The sequence below is a fragment of the Vespa velutina genome, chromosome 2 (assembly GCF_912470025.1).
Source record: "Vespa velutina chromosome 2, iVesVel2.1, whole genome shotgun sequence".
Classification (NCBI taxonomy): Eukaryota; Metazoa; Arthropoda; class Insecta; order Hymenoptera; family Vespidae; genus Vespa; species Vespa velutina.
The window spans coordinates 3,901,921-3,911,023 of NC_062189.1; positions in this window are offsets into that span (position 1 = coordinate 3,901,921).

The following is a 9,103-nucleotide window of genomic DNA, read 5'->3' on the forward strand; positions in this document are numbered from 1 at the left end:
AACGTTTTTATAGATAAATAAGAAAGAACTTATCGTTATCGAAATTGACGAAAGAGAAAAAAAACCAAAAAAAAAGAAAAAAAAAAAAGAAAAAAGAAAGAAAAAAAAAAGAAAGAAAGAAATCAGCTAGAAAAATGATGGCACATTAAATAATTTCATTTAACATATAAATGATAAAAGATGATCTCCATAATTTCCATAATCATTTTCTATAGTACAAATAAAAAAGAGGTTAAGGCCTAAGTTGAGGTGTCTTAAAATTCGAAAGATTCGTCCTAACGATCTTACGTTAATAATAGATCATTTGCAACGTTGCTTTGCACGCATCGGATCGTCTATCCTCTTCGAACGTAAGCTTCTGTGAGAACAAAGTTGCGTGATGATAACGATTGTCCGGGGGTGACACACGTTACCGTAGCTCCCATACTATTGAGCTCACGATTTATAGCCGGTAAAGATTATACACGTAAATAAAGTATGCTCATGAGTCAGCATTATTTTAATGACGTTGTCGAATTTAATCTTAATCGAGCCTAATAAAACATAATAATCATTAAAAGGATAAATAATAATTTTCTGATAAGATTCGTATTCTTCCTCGACGTTGTCAATTTTTGATAGATAAATACCAAGGACCTTTCTTTTCTCCCTTTCTACATCCGCAAATACATCGGTAACTTCAAGGGGAAAAAAAAAAAAAAAAAAAGAAAAAAAAATACCATCCTCATGGAACAGGTCGATCGGCTCCTTTTTTACATCTGTTACAAAGTGGACAATAACGGCTTTACGATCTGTTTGCTACAAACAGCTCCATTTCTTTAAGATTAAAGGATTAGGTGTAAGGAATATACGCCTGGATGGCTGGCAATAATGGAAGAACAATAGTGAGAGATCTATAATCGGGGTATGGTATGAACTTTAAGAATACCCAGTTTTCTAAACACGGATTCGAAAGAAAAGCCGAAGCGACACTATCGTACCTCTCCTTTATCCTTTCCGTTCTCCACCTACGAAGATCCTTCTAATGTCGTGCCGATTTGCACGACTATGCTCCAGTAGACGAGTAGAAGAAGGGATTGTCGCGAGAAGCCTAATACCTCTTACCGTCACCGTAATACCCATCTAATGGCAGTAGCAATGACAAGGATACCACCATCGCACAGAGAAAATGTTTAGAAGCATTCTCTGCGGTCTAATTTTGTGGCTGACTACGACTGGAAAGTTTTTGTGGCTTCGATACTGGAGTGTAAAATGGGATTTCGCAGAGTCCCTTTTCTATCCACTTCCTCGTAGCTTTTTACACATACAGATATTAGATACAGTTAAATACGCATCTATATGTACATATCTATGTATGTTTTGGACATTTTTACGTATATAGAACGTAATCTTTACTTTAAAGGTCTAATAGTTTTTAATAAAATTTCAAAACGACAGGAAATTTGAAATTAGTCGAACGTTTGGGTAAATATTTCGCTCTCGGAAATTCCGAGAGGGTGTGGAAACCGTAAACGGATGTCCGGTGATCGAAGTATCAAGTGGTCAATATCGAGAGGCAGCCCCAAAGAACAACATATCCCGAGATTCTTCTAAGAAGATTTTCCCACATTCGTCTATCTTTTCGAAATCGTTTTACATTTCAGATCTTCCGTGCGTACTATGGGAAAATAATATTGTTACATATACATTTACATTTTCATTTAATATACTTTTATTAAATAAATAATCATTAAATAAATGAAGCGATAAATTTCAAATATTTTAATGTTTTTCATTAACGATAATGATCCATACGTAATAGCATTCGTAATAGAATCCATTATTGATCTATTCTCTATCATAAAGATTTCCATTCGGTAAACATTAAAGAATATTAATAAAGCAAACTCGAGATACATTAAAATTCTTATTACGAATAATAATTAATAATAAATTTTTTTAATTTTACATTTGCAAAAATTGAACTAATTTACGAAGAAGCCGTTCGTATATAAAAGAGAATATTAAGGATTTAAAATACATATATGTATATATCTGTTATATCTACGTTAAAGCAAAATCTGACTAAACTTGCTATATTTTTTTTATCCTCCTTCGACGTTACTTTGATTTTTCGAAGTTCGAGTGTGTTTCCGACACGTGTAACGGATCCACATGTTTTTGTCGAAAAACAGAGGCAGCCTAGAAGGGTCCAACTCACGGTAGGAAAATTTCTTCAGCATGAAAAAAAAAAAAAAAAAAAAAAAACTTAAAGGATAAAAAAGAAATGGTTAAAAATATATACATAAGTAAAATACGTTCGCGCACGAGACAGACAGGGGAAGGCGAGATCGTCCAGTTTTTAAGGCGTTTTAAACCGATGACGTGTCGTGTGGATGTCGTGAAGGAAACAATGATGCTATATAACAGCCGTCTTCTTCCGTGTTTTATCCTTCGCTCGTTGACACGCCGTTCGTACCAAGGAAGCACTTTTTTCTTTCCCTATGGAAAACGAGGAGATCGGTGAAAGCAAAGACGAGGGTGTTAGCTAGCAGAGAAGTCGAGAATAATTATCGATGCTAATTGCGTCTCAATGTCGAGAAGGGAGTATTTTTTTTTCTTTTACTTTTTTTTTTGTTTCTTCTTCTTCTTCTTCTTCTTTTTCTTCTTCTTCTTCGAGAAACTAATCTTACAGATTTATCTTTTATTTTATTGGAAATGATATTTTCGCTGTCCTAAATATCTAGATAAATACATATCTATCGTATATTTATATAATTATGATATAAGCATGATTATTTATATAATAAATATACGTAAATAAATAAATGTATATTTAGTATTTTATATAAAATAAGATAAATATGCATGATCATGTAAACGCATTAACGTTGTACTTATGTAATACATATTCGCATAAATATGACAGAATGACGATCATAATGGCGTACGTCGGCCATCACGTTGTACGCTAATAATAATAATAATCTAGCGTACGTTACCCTTTGCGTAACTCACCCCCGTGGCGTGTTCACGTAGAGGGTTGCAGTTCGAACCCTCGACACCACACCCCTCCCTCCCCCCACCACGACAGACCTTGACCGGTCAGCACCGCACGAGAGCAAAAGCTTTTTCCTTTTGCAGCTGTTAAACCCTTGACCTCTACTGTTGCACACTCCCAAAATTCACAATCTGTCCTCTCTGCAACGACGAAAAATTTCAAAAGATTGACCGTCACGTCTGTAAGACGAAAAAGGTGGAATCCTTACACGTGTTATACGTTAGGATTAGAAAAATAACGTTACTAATCAAATAACGAAATCAAAATCAAAGTTCTAGCATATATTATAGTTCGTTCGACTTAAAGAAATAAAAATTTATAATTAATATATGAATTTATTATTTAGCAAAAATTCTCGTAATAATTCTATCAATATGTTATTAATTAATTTCTTTAAAAATAATAAGACAGTATAAAAATTCTCTAATCGATCTTAGAAAATGAGTAAAGTCAATTAGCTCATATAGTAGTTTGTAGTTTTGTTTTATTTTCAGAGCTGATGCAACACATCTACGTTAAGCTAATTCAAGGAGGGTGCGTCGAAAACGCGAATAAGATAACCAAACTCAAGTAGGAGATCTTCGTTCGCGTGGGCGTGACTATGTTTACCCCCTGTAACCGTCCATTATAATTATCTTTGTTGTTTTTTCATTAAATTTCTATCAAACTCGTTCCAAGTGTTCCCCTCTTGATGGTAAAAGCGTTTTTATACTTACCCAAAAGACAAAAATGTTCCTCTTACATCCTTCTGTCGCGAAAAGCTTTCAATTTATTTTTTCATTTATACGATCTTACGTTAATCGAGATTTTTAATTATATTATTTTAAACGAGTCTATCAATATCCCTTTTAATTAGATATAAATTAATATCCTTGAAAAATTATTGATACCTGAATCATTTTTCACGATGTTGATTATCCATTAATATCATAATAAATTTGTTATATATAATCGACTAATATTAGGAATGATAATCGAATCAATCGATTGGACATTTCTCCGACATTATCCTCTTTGTTTAAAACGATTAAAAGTTCGAAATATCGGAGAGACCATAAAAGTGTGGAATCTTATAACAGTTATTTAGATCGTTATCTAAGTCGATGTTAGACGATACTGGTAGCATATTGCGTATGTAGGTCACTGGCTTCTAGATTAGTTTTACCAAATTTAGGAAAATGGCACGTGCCTTCCACGAATATCATAAAGGTGTTAGACCTTACGATAGGACTTAATAGTCCTATTTAATAGATATATAAATTGTATGTTATTTTTATGAAATTAAAAAAGTACAAAATTATAGAATTAAAAGAAAAAAAGAAAAACATTAATAAAAAGAAATACGAAAGAAGAAGAGAAAAGAAGAGAAGTGAAGAGAAGAAAAAGACATGTGTATGCACGTTATGTTCATCATCTCAATTTACCAAGATAACGAGATGTCTTATAATACCGATAATGTTAAAAGTTGTCGTATTCGACGAGAAGTAAACGGGTAAGTAAACGATGGAAGAAGATTTGAGTTCGTATCCAGGGCAACCGGACCCCATTTTCGTCCTCCTTCCAACGTACCGAGAACGTTTCTGGATGTCTTCTTAAGTTGCTGGAACAAACTTCGACTCGGTAAAACAACGTGTAATACCCGGAGGGAAGCAAAAGCTTAGTAGAAAAAAAAGCAGACATTAGAGAGAGAAAGAGAGAGAGAGAGAGAGAGAGGGAAATTTACTTACTTACGTTGAAGAATCATCGTCAAGAAAATATCTAATCGATTATATGACACTTTGATTTCATCATTATCTCGATATTATACGTTTCATCCCTTATTTTTTCAATACATACTTTGTTTTCTCTGTTTTTATCTTTTTTTTTCTTTTTCCTTCTTCTTCTTCTTCTTCTTCTTCTTCTTCTTCTTCTTCTTCTTCTTCTTCCTCTTCTTTTTCTTTCCATAAAGGAACAAATGACGAACGAATGAGACAAGGATAAAAAGAGAGATGTTAAGAAAATATAAAGAAAGAAACGAACATTCGTTTAAGAGCGAAGCTTAATATCTTTGAAATTGGTTTTGGTAGGAAGCAAAGCGAAAGACATAATCGTGGGAGCAACGAAGTTTCCTTTGGCCAATAACGATTTGCGGCTGGACGATCTCCCACGCGTCACGGTGGAAAAGAAAACGAACGAAGGATTCGTGAACGAATGAACAACATTCGGTGAGATACTTTTTCCAGAGGAACTTTTTTTTCTTCCTTCTCTCTCTCTCTCTCTCTCTCTCTCTCTCTCTCGCTCTTCCCCTTCCTCTCATATTCCATTTCATTTTGGTAGTGTAGTGGTGAAGGCTGAGTTGCGCGCGCGAATGCTCGAATCGCGTAATGTTGCCGCAATTTTCTAGAGGCCTCAAAGGAGCACGATGGTAGGGCCCGCTCCTGGGATTACAATGAGCGATCGTTATGCGTATTCAAAATGGCCTTACCTGGCAGGGTGCAGCCAGAGAGTCCATTGTTGACCCTCCGTTTTCTAGGAAAAACGTGGCCGATTGTGCAAGAGCTAGTCGATGCTGGCGCTCAAACTACGAAACGGATGCCGATGAAAACGCCTCCGCGTTTCTTTTTTTTTCATTCTTTTTTTTTTCGTTCTTTTTTTTTATCTTTTTCTTTCTTCTTTTTTCTTTTTATTTTTTGTTTCTTTTTTTTGGAGTGCCAGAGAGAGAGAGAGAAAGAGAGAGAGAGAGCCTCTTCTCTTCCTTCTTCGATATTGTTCATCGAGTGAAATAATTAATGAAATAAGAAAATAGAAAAATTTAGCTGTATTAAATAAAGTAGAAGAGAAAAAGAGAATGATAGAAGCGGATGTGTGATCAAAGTCAAGAGTGAATTTTTCTTTTCCTACCTAATACTAAATGGATCTCCTCTTCTTCCTCGACGAGATATGATATACGCTATGTGCTGCCATCGGGAGCATACACGACAAAACCGATGAGTGATGGTGCTAACACCCTCCTCCTGACGAAAACTTTTGTTTATTCGCATCTCGGTCTCCATCGATCAATGGCCCTGGCCTTTCCGAAGACGTAAGCCATGCCAGAAAGAAGGGGAACGTCATGATGTCTCTACGATTCACCGTCTTCCAGCCTTTTCCATCCTTTGATATCCAGTTACCGCCTTTTTTTTTCCTTCATCTCTCTTCTTTTCTACGTCGCTAGGATACCATATCTCATTGCTTCCAACTCAAATAATTTCTTTTTTTTTTTTTTTTGCAGTAAGACAAAAAGAAAAATTGGCTTTGTTCTTTAATAAATTACTACGATTTTTCTATATTTATTTCTTGATTTTATGAAAACAATCTAAAGTAAGGCTTTATCGTTCATTTTAATTTCTTGGCTGTAGTATTGCATAACGAACCCTCGCATTTTGCTTGATAATACGGACTTTAATGGCGAAGAAAGTAAGGGAAAAAAGCCATAGAAATACAGCACCGTGTCCGGTCTCCATCTCCCTTTTCTTTGCGATAATGGTGAACCGGAAAGGTGGTTCTTTCTTTTTCTTTCTCTTTTAGATCGAAGGGCGCCTAAACGCACGTTGGCCCGGTCGCTGTAAAGAACGATTTATTGATTAGTACGGGCCAGCCAATGGGGCATTGGTCAGTTGCACGAATGCTCCCCAGATACAACGACGTAAAGGTCCGGCGCAAAGAGTCGAGGGGGTTGCGTCTGGAGAGAGGGTTGTAACCCCCATGGCATCGTACGAGGGTCCCGAAGAGATGTACCTTATCTCATTCTCAGAAATTATGGCGGAACGACGTAGGGTGTGTGCACTCCTTCTATGTGTCCTGTCGGCCATAGCTCTTTCCTTCTTTTCAGATCGCAGCAAAGAATCTAATATTCTTTTTGATTCAACGAAGTAAATGATCTTTTCTAACCATTCGGAATGTTCTTTCATTTGTTAGCTTGGTCATAAATTTTTATTTCGATCGAAATTTAAGATTCTTTTCTTTTTGTTTTTTTTTGTTTGTTTTTTTTTTATTATTATTATTTTTAAGATAATTTCTTTTGCTCCTTTTATTTTTAAATGAATTTCACTCAATTAATCTTTTTCGTTTTATTCTCCGAAAGTACTTTCAAGCTTACATCCACTCAATTTTCTTTCTCTTTTTTTCTTTCTTTTCTCTTTTTCGTTTTCGCTAGATAAAAACCAGGAGAGAAGTTTGAAAGAAAGTTCGAAGAAATTCTGCGCAAACTACGGTTGTGAAACATAAAACTGCGCCTGTAAGCGTTTTTAATTATTCAGAAGAAAGTAACGCGAACCTTTTTAGGTGACTCCTACCGTGCGAGAATCAACGATCCCTCTTTGCACTTTGTTCTGAGAGTATTTTTTTTACTGCGCAATTTTCGATTCATCTCTTTTCTTAAGACCAAGAGAGAGAGAAAGAAAGAGAGAGAAAGAGAGAGAGAGAGACAGAGAGACAGAGTTGTAATATAGTTAGGTCGACATTAAGTATTTATTCTTTCATTAAACTACCGTGTATGGGGGGAAAAAAATGATGAGATGACGTTGATGAAGCTGCGTCATCGAGGTTGTATATCCCGATCTTCCAAGAACTTTGTACATTCGAGGGTGGCCGTAACCTCAATTAGCATTATAAATGTTCCTCGTGATAAAAAAAAAAACTTTCTATTTGTTACTCTCATGTCGATGTATTCGTCGTATACGAATTTTATACAGAGCTAATTAAAATTTTAATCTAAAATCAAAATTTAATAATGCAATTGTACTTTTATTTATCTTTTCAACTATGTAGTTTCAACTATGGTATTTAAAAGCTTAAGATAAATCATAATACGCATAAATCAAATTAATTATGTAAAAAAGGGCTGTCCCTATCGGTGACAGATAATTAAAAAGCTTTCGAAAGGCATGCGCTCCTTTCTCTCTCTCTCTCTCTCTCTCTCTCTCTCTCTCTCTCTCTCTCTCTCTCTTTCTCGGCTCGGTAAAAAGTCGTCCTTCTAACCGACTGATTTATATTGCCGCCTCGTGGGTGGCCTCATCCGAGGTTTTCGGTTGCAGAAAGGAAAACTCTTTAATAGTTTCACGCGTCCATACGAATATTCAATGAATATTTGAAAAAGATATGCCGAGATGTTATAGAATCTCATAGACTGTCTACCTAAGTCGTTAACATTTCTAAGCTACTGTGATACATATAGCTGCATGTTTTTTTCGATCTAAAAAAAAAAAAAAAATGTCAACTCGATGAAAAATGAAGAGAAGAGAAAATGACTTCTGGTTCGTGGCACGAACATTCATATATATTTCATTTCTTTTATTTTTTCCATCGATTATTCGTATTCGTCAAAAAAAAAAAAAAAAGAAAATAAATAAAAGCGATCGATGGAATCAAATGGTACGAAATAAGACAATACAGTTCTATAAAAGATTATCCGAAACACGTGCGTTTCCTCGTCGATATCCTTTTTCCTTCTCATCGCACTTGCGATAACTTTCGCAGCAGCAACAGGCTACGTGAGTTTTCCTTTTGTTTCTTTCTCTCTCGTCGCTCGAATTATCTGACGCGTTCCTTCTTAAAGGATATTAAAAAGATGAAGAAGAACAAAAAAAAAAAAAAAAAAAAGAAAAAAGAAAAAAGAAAAACAAGATTCTAATTCGATACATTATCGGTAAAGTAAACTGTACATGTAAAAATGAGAAAAAAGAAAAAGTAAAAAAAGGAAAGAAGAAAAAAAGAAAAAGAAGAGAGAAAGGAAATCGAATGAATCAAGAAACGTATTGTGAAATACTCGTAGACTGTGTACGAGGTTTTAGGTCAGATCGTATAAATCGAATATCTGTAAGCCTGCGGCATATGTGCAACCCCCTTTTCTACCTTCTCTACCTTCGTCGAATCTCCATGGTCCTTCCTACGTTCTATCCGTATTATGCAGAAAACGTCATTGTTGGATCTCAATGGTGCAAAGAGGGTAACGTCCGGAATCTAGACATTTACATTTTACATAACTCTCCTATCACGGGTTGTGGATACGACGGAACGATATTGCGCGAAAGTACTTTGCCAAGA